The sequence below is a fragment of the Sapajus apella genome, unplaced genomic scaffold (genome assembly GCF_009761245.1).
Source record: "Sapajus apella isolate SASKATOON/1434 unplaced genomic scaffold, GSC_monkey_1.0 scaffold2, whole genome shotgun sequence".
Taxonomy (NCBI): Eukaryota; Metazoa; Chordata; class Mammalia; order Primates; family Cebidae; genus Sapajus; species Sapajus apella.
The window spans coordinates 51,119,446-51,130,121 of NW_022436942.1; the positions used below are offsets into that span (position 1 = coordinate 51,119,446).

The 10,676-nt window shown below is 41.3% G+C and overlaps 1 non-coding gene across 1 annotated transcript; it reads right to left on the bottom strand.

The window, feature by feature from the left end:
• Window positions 1–10,284: 10,284 nt before the first annotated feature.
• Window positions 10,285–10,384, bottom strand: LOC116528180. The gene has a single exon (XR_004258909.1). It is a non-coding gene; the product is annotated as a small nucleolar RNA U13 (small nucleolar RNA).
• Window positions 10,385–10,676: the final 292 nt, after the last annotated feature.

The following is a 10,676-nucleotide window of genomic DNA, read 5'->3' on the forward strand; positions in this document are numbered from 1 at the left end:
TAAAATGAAAGCACATTATCACATTTCACTACTTAACAAAAGAATTGCTTTCATGTCAGAGGTCTCAATTTGTGCCTGAGTAGTTTCTGTCACCATAGGACTCAGACATGTCTGGGCACGTGTAGAGGCTATGGGGTCAGGCCCACTGGGGGTTGATTTGCATGAGGGAAGACTAAGGAGCCTCCTAAGAAAATCCCATCTTAAACTAGAATTGGACATACGTTTTTGGTCAAACAGTATTGAAACGGGTGGCATGATTTTAAGCACAGCATAAAGACAAAAGGTAAACATCCTAACTATTTAATGTATTCCAACCCAATCCCTGTCTGGGTTCTAGGACCAGGGATAGCTGTATTAATTGAAGTGATAGACTCCACACAAAAATATCTCTGAGATGCTGAAGAGACAAGATTAAGCAATTTGGGGACCTGTGTAGGAAGTGTGGTACTCAAGAGGGCGCCAGCCTGGTAGGATTTCAGGGGCATTCAGCAGGGGCAGGGGCTTAGGAAAGGACACGGGAGGCAGAGGGAATCCCTTCTACATTCTGCTTTATTCACTTGACATTAATACTGCATGTTTCTCTCCATTTCTATAGTCTTATCTGTCATTTTTAATGAATAAATACTATTTCTTTGATATATATGTATCAATATTTATTAACCTCTTATCTTTTTTTAACTGTTTGAGTTCATTTGGACTGCTATAACAGAATACTACATACTGAGTGGTTTATTAAAAACAGAAATTTACTTCTCATAGTTCTGGAGACTGGGAGGGCCAACATCAAGGTGCCAGCAGATTCAGTGTCTGGTGAGGGTATCCTTCTTGGTTCATAGACACTTGCCTTTTTTCTGTGTCCTCACATGGTGGAAGAAGCAAGGAACCCTCTGAGACCTCTCTTCTGAGGACACTAATCCCAATCATGAGGACTCCTCCCTCATCACCTAATCACCTCCCAAAGACCTCACCTCCTAATTCCATTCCCTTGGGGGTTAGGATCTCAATGGATGAATTTCAGGGGCAGGGCATGAACATTCAGGCCATAGCATCTACTATTACAGAACTTCGTATATATAGCTGTGTTTTGATGTTCAATTATTTTCTTAAATTCCCAAAAGAATACACTGACAAGTTCAAAAGATTTCAACATTTGCATATGTATAGTGATACATTAGACATAGTCATATTGTTTTTCCCAAGCTTTGAAGCAATTAACATGCCATCGGCAATGCTAAAGCTATTAAGATTTTGTCACAGATTGAACAGCTGGGTTTTATCTTTTGCATTTAACAAATATTTATTGAGTATCTGCTATCTACTATGGCCAGCCAGTCCTCAGCATATTTCCTTCCAAGTTCCCATGTGGCTTTCTGAGTCCTAGGATGACAGTCTTTAGGACTTACTGTTCTATAAGCACCGTGCAAAAAATTTACTCGTAGCCTAGAAAAATCCACCCGCCATGGGATCCTGTTTTCCCTATTAGGAGGCCTTCTATTTTCCAATGGCTGTTTGGGAGACACTGCCTCCATCTTCTCCTTTACCTGCAAAAGCAGTTTCCCTCCTTGCCACTCAGATTGATTTTCTAGGATAGCTCTTCCCATTCTTTCTATATCCAGTGCTGTTTCTTCTCTCAATGTTTCCTTCCTTTCTACCTCCTGGAGTAGAGGACCCTCCTGGAGAGACAGAAGTCCTGGGTAACCACGTCCTGCCATATCCTAGGATCACTGTGATTCCCCGGTCCCCAGAGCCCCCCAGACCTGGGTGAGAGTCAGGTCAGCTGCACTTTCCCTGTGCCCAAGCAGGTCCCCAAAACACTAGCCCTGCTCCCTCCTAGAAGCTGATCTTCCCATGTCCTTCCCGCAGCCTGCACTTTGGGAAGAACTGGTCCACTACATTCAGCTCTCCAGTAAGAGATTTCACCACAGAGGATAGCCTCTGTTTGTCATGTTGGATGTGATTCTTTCCCATCTGCTGACCTAATTTACTTGGTTCTTGCTATTGCTCATGTGTTTACAATCCTTTATGTGGCCAAATTTCTCAGTCTTTTTCTTTGTGATTTCTTTTGACACTTCAAAGTAAAATTGTTTTTTAAAAAGGACAGTGTTTCCCCTTCCACAAACACTCCCTTTGTGGAAGCTGTTTTTCTCTATCCTGGATTTCCCATCTGGAGTCCCCTTCCACACTATCTCATGGAAACCTGTCTTCCCCTCCTAAACTCCATCTCTCTCTTTACTCCCTTCCACTCAGTATGGAAGCTGCTTTCCTCTCCTGGATTCCATCTTTCTGGATTCTCTCATTCAGTGTGAGAGTCAGCTGTTTCTCTCTCCTTCTCCTGTTTCTCTCTAAATAAACCCCTTTCTACAAAAAAAAAAAAAGACTGTTTTCTCCAAAGATCTGACAATCAATAACTTATATTTCCTGCAATATTTTCTATTATCTAACACTTTAGCCATATGAAATTTATTTTAATTATGAGGTATTAAATTGCTGTATTAAATTGATTTTTTCAAAAAGAGATGTATCTAAGAATGCTAAACAATGTGTATTAAATAATTCCTTATTTTCACTGTTTTTTTAAGATGCTTCTTGTTACCTGTTATATTCTGATATGCAATATGCTTATTTCTGAACTATGCTGTTCCATTTAACTATATGCTTATTGGGAGAAGATATACCTCCATTTGTCGTTCTCTTTGCAAAATACTAGTTCATACACTTAGTTGAGCATGGGGGTGGTAAGTGCTAAATAGATGACATCTTTTTTGCAAATAAAAATTATAATTATGTTAAGTTCAAATATCCTATTGAGATTTTTGAGGTGAACTATAGTCAAACTATAAATTTGTTGAATAAAATAGAAGGCTTTCTGATTCATCATTATTTCAAGGACAATAGTACACCCTTCCGTTCATCTTCTCTAATATTAGTCAGTAGAGTTTTATACTTTCATTTCTATTAGATAAGACACGCAACTCTTTCATAAGAATTCTTATTGTTAAATAATTTAGATAATATATTATTCTGGGACAAATAAAAGGACCCCTGGTATGTATTTGTATACACTACATTCATCTGTATACTTTATTGATACCTACAGTTATTTTATTTTTAGATTATTTCTTTTAGTTTTTAAAAGTGCACAATCGTAACATCTAAAAATGGTATTTTAATTTTGTCTTCCAGTATTAATTCTTCTGAGTTTTTAAAAAATATTTTCTTGCATTGACCACAACTTCCAAAGCAATGCCAAACCCATAGGAGAATGGTTGCCTTGGTTTTCTTACTGATTTGAAAAGGAAACTTCCAAACAGGAGGAAGGAAAGGCGGCTTTGGAATAAGACTTGAAGGCTTCTTAATGCTGATGGGCATTTTACAAGCTAGAAATCCAGAACAAATTCCACAACTCCCCGAATCCCAGTTTCTTCACCAGGAAGTTGAGGATATGAATACATCTCACAGTGTCATAGGAACAACTGAGTTATCATCTGCAAAGCACCTGGCACTCAAGGCAGACACAACATTTTACTTTTATCTAGTAATAGAGGTGAGATTTAAAGCCAGATCTACCTGACTTCAGGCCCACACCAATAACCCTGTGTTCTGCAGCCTCTTCAGGAGGAATTTCATTTGTGTATAGGTCACGCCCATGTATGGAAACAAACACAGCCACAGATATCTCGGTCTATCAGCCACAGCAAAATAAACCCTGAACACTAAGCTACCTCTGTGAATACACCAGCTTTCCTTCATGCACAGCATCATGTACGGACTTGAATGTCTAAACTCTGACAGGCCTGGACAACACGGTGAAACCCCATCTCTACCAAAAATACAAAAAAAAAAAAAAAAAATACGCAGGCGTGGTGACAGGTGCCTGTAATCCCAGCTTCTCAGGAGGCTGAGGCAGGAGAATCACTTGAACCTGGGAGGTAGAGGTTGCAGTGAGCTGAGATGGCACCATTGCACTCCAGCCTGGTGTCAGAGTGAGACTCCATCTCAAAAAAAGAGAAAAGAAAAGAAATGTCTAACCTCTATCCAGTAAGTACAAATTCCAAGGTAGTGGCTACCTCTAACAAGGGGAGGTCAGAGATGGGGTGTGAGGATAGAGGAAAAATATAAAAATAAATGAAAGTCATTGATACTATTATAGTACTTAGGTTGGGTGGTGGTTTCACAGGTGATCATTATATTATTATACTTTATAATGTACAGGTATTTTAGTGTCCTAACAGTATACATTAAGTTGTATACAAAATATTAAACAAAGCCAAAAAAAGTCTCTGGCCAAATTTAAAAGACCATGAGTATGTAATTAACAATTCCTGGCCAGGCACAGTGGCTCAAGCCTGTAACCCCAGCACTTTGGGAGGCTGAGGTGTGTGGATCACAAGGTCAGGAGTTCAAGACCATCCTGGCCAAGATGGTGAAACCTTGTCTCTACTAAAAATACAAAACTTAGCCAGGCGTGGTGGCAGGTGCCTGAAATTCCAGCTACGCAGGAGGCTGTGGCAGACAATTGCTTGAACCCGGGAGGCGGAGGTTGCAGTGGGCCAAGATCCTGTCACTGCACTCCAGCCTGGGCAACAGAGCGAGACTCCATCTCAAAAAAAAAAAAAAAAAAAAGAAAAAAAAAAAAGAAGTCCTATTCTTTCTACCTTGTCTCATTGTACAGTGAACAAAATGTACCTAAGCCAGGCCACACCCCTGAATCTTTTTTCCTAATAATCATATTTTCTTAGACACAAGGCCTGGGAGTTACCAGACCTGATTTTTGGATATTATTTGTCCAGGAAAATAAAACAAAATGTTTTTCTTTAAGGGAGAGTCTTCATTTTGTCAAAGTTTTGAGAGGGAAAAAAAGTGAAATTTAAAAAGCAGCCTGTTTCACTGCCACTAGCTCATAAACACTGTACTAAAGGGCAAGAATCACACTTTATTCCTCTTGCAAAATCCCAAAGCACCCAGTATAAGGCCCTGCACTTAGTAGGTGGACAATTGACATTTGTTAATCAATGCATAAATGACAAGCCAAGTCTCAGAGCTTCCATGGAGAATCTTAAATGTCACCCCTTTTGAAATACAACCATGCTTCTCAACCTACTAAAAATTTCGTAGTGAACCACCCACAGACACAACCTTGTATGAATATCCCCTGTGTTCCCCAAATCCTTTGTGACCTATGGACACAATTGCTAAAAGTGAGTCATGCTCCTTTCCCTCCCACACAATGGGTATTTTTAATGCTGCAGCATTTCCTGCAGGCAAGCGCTCAGGAAATGGTTTTTGCAATAATGACCTCAGCCTCCCCATGTTCTCCCCGACCCCCACCACAGAATCCCAGAATAACTGAACAGGTGTCCAAATACCCAGAATTACCCAAGAGACCTCACAACCTGTCTTCTGCTTCCTATCAAAGTCATGAGGTTAACCCCTTGTCCTTTGGAGTTCAAAAGGATGTGTCCAAGAACTGAACACGTCCATGTATGTGCTTTATTTATATCAAGACACAGTTTATTCCCAAGACTGTCAATGGTCTCCATACCCCAGAACTAAGTCTGTAGACCATCGTGGCTAAAAGTATGGACTCTGGAATTCAAAAGCCTTAGAGACTGAATTCTGACTCTGCCACTAAGTATGTGGCTTCAACCAAGTCATCTAGCCTTTCAGAGCGTCAATATTCTTATCTGTAAAATGGAAATAATGGAAAAAAAACTATTTCTTGGAATGTGTGAAAATCACTCATGTAAACTGTGGCTCTCCAGGCCTGATACACAGAAATATGCCTAGTACTTGCTAATAGTTAATATTGTGTCAAGTTTCCCCAGACTGAACCTTAGGGCCTGGTCAGTTTCTCCTGGACAGCAGTCATTCTGACAGCTTAGAATCTGTAAGTGCCCACATACCTTCAGAACCTCAACCTGCTCTTAGGAGCAATGTCTGGACACCCTCTGAGGATCAGAAGCACGAAGGGAGATCAGATGGTGAGAGGATAAAAACTATTGATATCCAGGAGAGGTTGTAAAACCACTTGGGCACACCCAGGTTCAAGACAAACACAGAGGCCATCATATGAGGGTGGAAGAAGAGGTATTTACTTAATGAGGCACCTTCCAGTTCTCATGGTAAAAGTCTACACTTGTTTGGAAAAGAGTTATGTCTGTTTTATGATTTTATTTTTTAAAAAGGGAAACTCAACAACAAAAATGATGATGAAAATGACAGTTTTACTATGGAAAATATGCTCCTGCTATTCTCATCAGACCATCTGACAAACTTCCCAAGGGAGTCTAAAGAGGATGCCCTGGGGAGCCGCCAAACTGCAACTGCCCTGGAAATCAGATTTAAACAGCTCAGACACGAGGGCAAAGGGCGAGAGGCATGCATCCCTAAGCACCAGCCCTTCAGCCCGGCAGAGGAGCACAGACAAAGCTGTCCCGGAAGAATTGCTTGGGAGGTGCAGATATCAAGAATAAGATCCTGCTGGCAGCGCTGGGAAACACAGCGGCAGTCAGCACACACTGGCCCTGGAAGTCAGCAACCGGCTGGCTCAGGCTGAGCAAAACCTTTCTGTGAACATGGCATGAAAGCGGACCTCTCAGAGGCTCATGTTCCCTGAAGGTGAAAGATCAACAACAAAAAAGGCATTAACCCCTTTCCTGAATGATATTTCATGGCCATCAAATGGCCATCAAAGTCCCATCAAAGGAGCAGCTCATGTCAGCTCATGTTCACAGGCCGAGGGGAGATGCTCCCAGCAATTTAGACACATTGGCAGTCCCCAGGAGGAGGACGTAGCCTATGGGGCCTCTCCATGTATGAAGGGCAGCACTTTGCATAACAAATGTTCCATGCATAATCTTGAAACATTGGCAGAGCTCTTTCTGAACCCAATAATAATGATAATTACTCTCTGTCCTAATTAAGAAGAAAATAAAGTAGCTAATACTTCTACAAATCAACAAGTAGAATTAGTATGATGTATAAGGAGCCCTTGAGTTTGCATCAGGAGACTTCCTCCTCTGTGTGATCACGAGTATATCATGTTGGCCACCTGAGCTTTTGTTTCCTCATCTATAAATCCTTTCTTTTTTTTTTTTTTTTTTTGTTTGAGATGGAGTCTTGCTCTGTCACCAGGTTGGAGTGCAGTGTCACGATCTCGGCTCACTGCAACCACCGACTCCCTAGTTCAAGTGATTCTCCTGCCTCAGCCTCCCAAGCATCTGGGATTACAGACACATGCCACCAAGCCCAGCTAATTTTTGTATTTTTAGTAGTGGCGAGTTTTCACCATGTTGGCCAGGATGACCTCCATCTCCTGACTTCATGATCTGCCCACCCTGGCCTCCCAAAGTGCTGGGATCCCAAAGGCATAAGCCACCATGCCTGAGGTTTTAAATCCTTTATTTAAGGGAACATCTTATGGGTTCCTTTAAATGCTTATATTCTAATTTATTGTTCTTTTCATTAAAAATTTTTTAGTAGAGGCTTAGCATGCATGCAGTAAAATACACAGCAAAATATGTAGTATTCTTACTTAGAATTTTATGCCTTTCAAGAGGTGAAAGATGGTGGTCAGGTGATATTGATTCTCTCCTTGTACTAGCTTCAAAGATTATGTTATAGATGAGAAACTAGATATTCCAAGGCACAGAGAACATGTCATCCATATCACTCAGATTAGAACTTTCAAGTGCTCACTCAGACTATGTAGTCTGGTGAGCCAGGTCTCAGAGTGTCCTCCTGTGGGCTCAAGGAGCAGTTCTTCGGGATGTGGACAACATTGCTTGAAGCAGTGACGGGCAAGACAAAAAGTGGTAGGCTGAGAAGAGATTTTTATGTGACATGCAAATACTTATAGAAGATGTATGCTAATGCATTGGGAAAATTATAATTTCCTTCGACATTCAGAATCTACCATAATTTAATACTTCTTACTTATTGAATGCTTACTATATGCCAAGCATTGCACATTAACATGGATTGTCTTATTTAATCTTCAAAATAACCTATGAGAGGGACAATTTTATTACCCCATTTTACAGAAGAGGAACCAGAGTTTCAGGGAAATTAAGCTACTTTTCTCACATTACTGATAGAGTAAAGCAGAGCTAGATCTTGAATGGAAGCTTACAAAATTTACTGTTAGAAAATTCAGTTTCTCACAAGCACTTCCACCTTACTCTGCAACTAAGGCATTACCATGCCCCAGGAAAAGGCACTACCCCAGCCAGATGGTACACTTCATCCCTGCTTCTGTTCTTCAGAATTGAAACTTGGCATCATCTTCACCTTTCACTCTGCCATCCAAATCTATCCCTCAAGACCTAAGTTGTTGGGGTTTTTTTTCTTTTTTTTTAGACAGAGTCTCACTCTGTCACCCAGGCTGGAGTGCAGTGGCAGGATCTCGGCTCACTGCAACTTCTGCCTCCTGGGTTCAAGCGATTCTCTTGCCTCAGCCTCCTGAGTAGCTGGGAATACAGGCATGTGCCACGACACCTGGCTACTTTTTTGTATTTTTAGTAGAGACAGGGTTTCACTGTGTTAGCCAGATGGTCTCAATCCCCTGACCTCATGATCTGCCTGCCTCAGCCTCCCAAAGTGCTGGGATTACAGGATTGAGCCAATGCACCTGGCCTGAATTGCCATTTAAAAGCTTTTTTCCCTTGTAAGATCATAATACTCTACCTTCCACTATATCCATAATGAGACAATAGCAACTGTGTGTGTTTATATGTGAATATGGAAGATGCGTGTATGTGTGAGAGAGAGAGAGAAAGAGAGACAGAGAGGGAGAGAAATGTGTGTTCTGATAAAGCAAGGCACATTAGATTATAGCCCATTGCACCTTGCATTCAGCAAGCCTGCCTGGGAAACGAGCAACTTTCTCAGGCCACTGCTCAACCTAGAGTGTTGACAACCTTGGGAAAGAAGACTTTAATTGCAGTCATAAGGTAATATCTACCCCTTATTCCCTGTGGATTGCTTGTTTATAGTCTGAAATTGCTGAACAGGTTCTGCAGGTTCTTCTTGTTCATTTGCTGAGCTTGAAGCAAGAAGGGAGAGACCGAGGTTCACTGAACTGTAAACAGTACTTCTCAAGGTCAAACGGGAGAGACTGCACAGAAGAGGGGATGGGGGTGGGGCAGATTTCTGTATGTGACAGACAAGAGTAACATATTGCATATATACTGTCCTGCAAGCCTGCACGGAAGAAAAGTGAAAAGAAAATAATATTGCAAAGAATCCTGTTCAAACTTGATTTCTTACAGTTTTTTTGGGGGCCAAACTTGAAGGTCAACTTTTTAAAAGTAATTAGACATCTACTCTTTGCTTTACCCCACTGCTGCAATCCCCAGACTTTCTCTGTCATTACATAAACATTATTTGAAGTTATAAAGAACACAAGCAAGTAGGCTAGATATTAACAAAAGATACTTCTGGAAATCGATGAGCCAGTCAGCCCTGCTGTCTTGAAATAAACACACGACACTGAGATCCACATGCTCAGGCTGCAATATATTCAGCACACTAATAGGTACAGGCACTGCTTTGCCCCAGACTGGTGGGAATGTGACACTGAAGAAAGCCCAGGCTCTACTATGGAAGAGCTTACAATCTGGAGAGTGGTCACATGTACACAGCCCATCATAGCACCATAAAGCCAGGGAAACACAAAAGGTAGGGTCGAGAAGACCCTCTTTTTGATGTTTTAATTTTTAAGAACACCAATTGTAGATGTAGGGGAGTAGAGGTTGTTTGTTTATTTGTTTTAAGTCATAATACCTGAACTTCAGGCCCATGTCTGTCCTTTCCTAGCCATGAGATCTGAGTCAAATCACATCACCCATTGGACCGAAGTTTCCTCACAGATGAGATCAGAGTGCTGGTGTAGACCGTGGGTTAGCAAGTAACAGCAGCCAAGGATAAAAAGTCCAGCTCACTATCTGTTTCGTAAATAAGTTTCCTGGAACACACCACGCCTATTCATTTACATATTGTCTGTGGCTGCCAGGTAGTTATGACACATGACCTACAAAGCCTAAACTATTTACTATCCAGCCCTTTACAGAAAATGGTTCTTGACTCGTGGTGTAGTCAGTCTCTGAAGTCTCTTCCAGGGGCTTGCAAGATTTTATGTAGACACATAAAAGAATCTGAAAATTGGAAATAACCACACAAATGGAAGAAATTGTCAAAAAGCACACGCTGGGTCCCAGAAGACAGCATCTCCCTTGCTTTGCCTCATCAACAGCAAACACTTACTCCAAGGAGTCTCAACACTGGACTCACATAGGGGAGAATTTTGTTTGACATAACAAGGTTTGACGGAGGCACATTTCACATATTAGCATGAAAGCCCCATCACCATGCTTTGGAGAATGTTTTTTTTTTTTTTTTTTTTTTTCATGTCAATGCCCAGGATCCAATGTCTAGAGTTTCTGATTTAATTGCTATGGAGTGGAGATCTTGTATCAGCTGTTTTAAAATGCTGTCCAAAGAGGCTGGGCATGGTGACTAACACCTGTAATCTCAGCACTTTAGGAGGCCAAGGAGAGTGGATCATTTGAGGCCAGGAGCTCCAGACAAGCCTGGTCAACATGGTGAAATCCCGTCTGTATTAAAAATATAAAAAGAATTAGCTGGGCATGGTGGCAGACACCTGTAGTCCCAGCAAC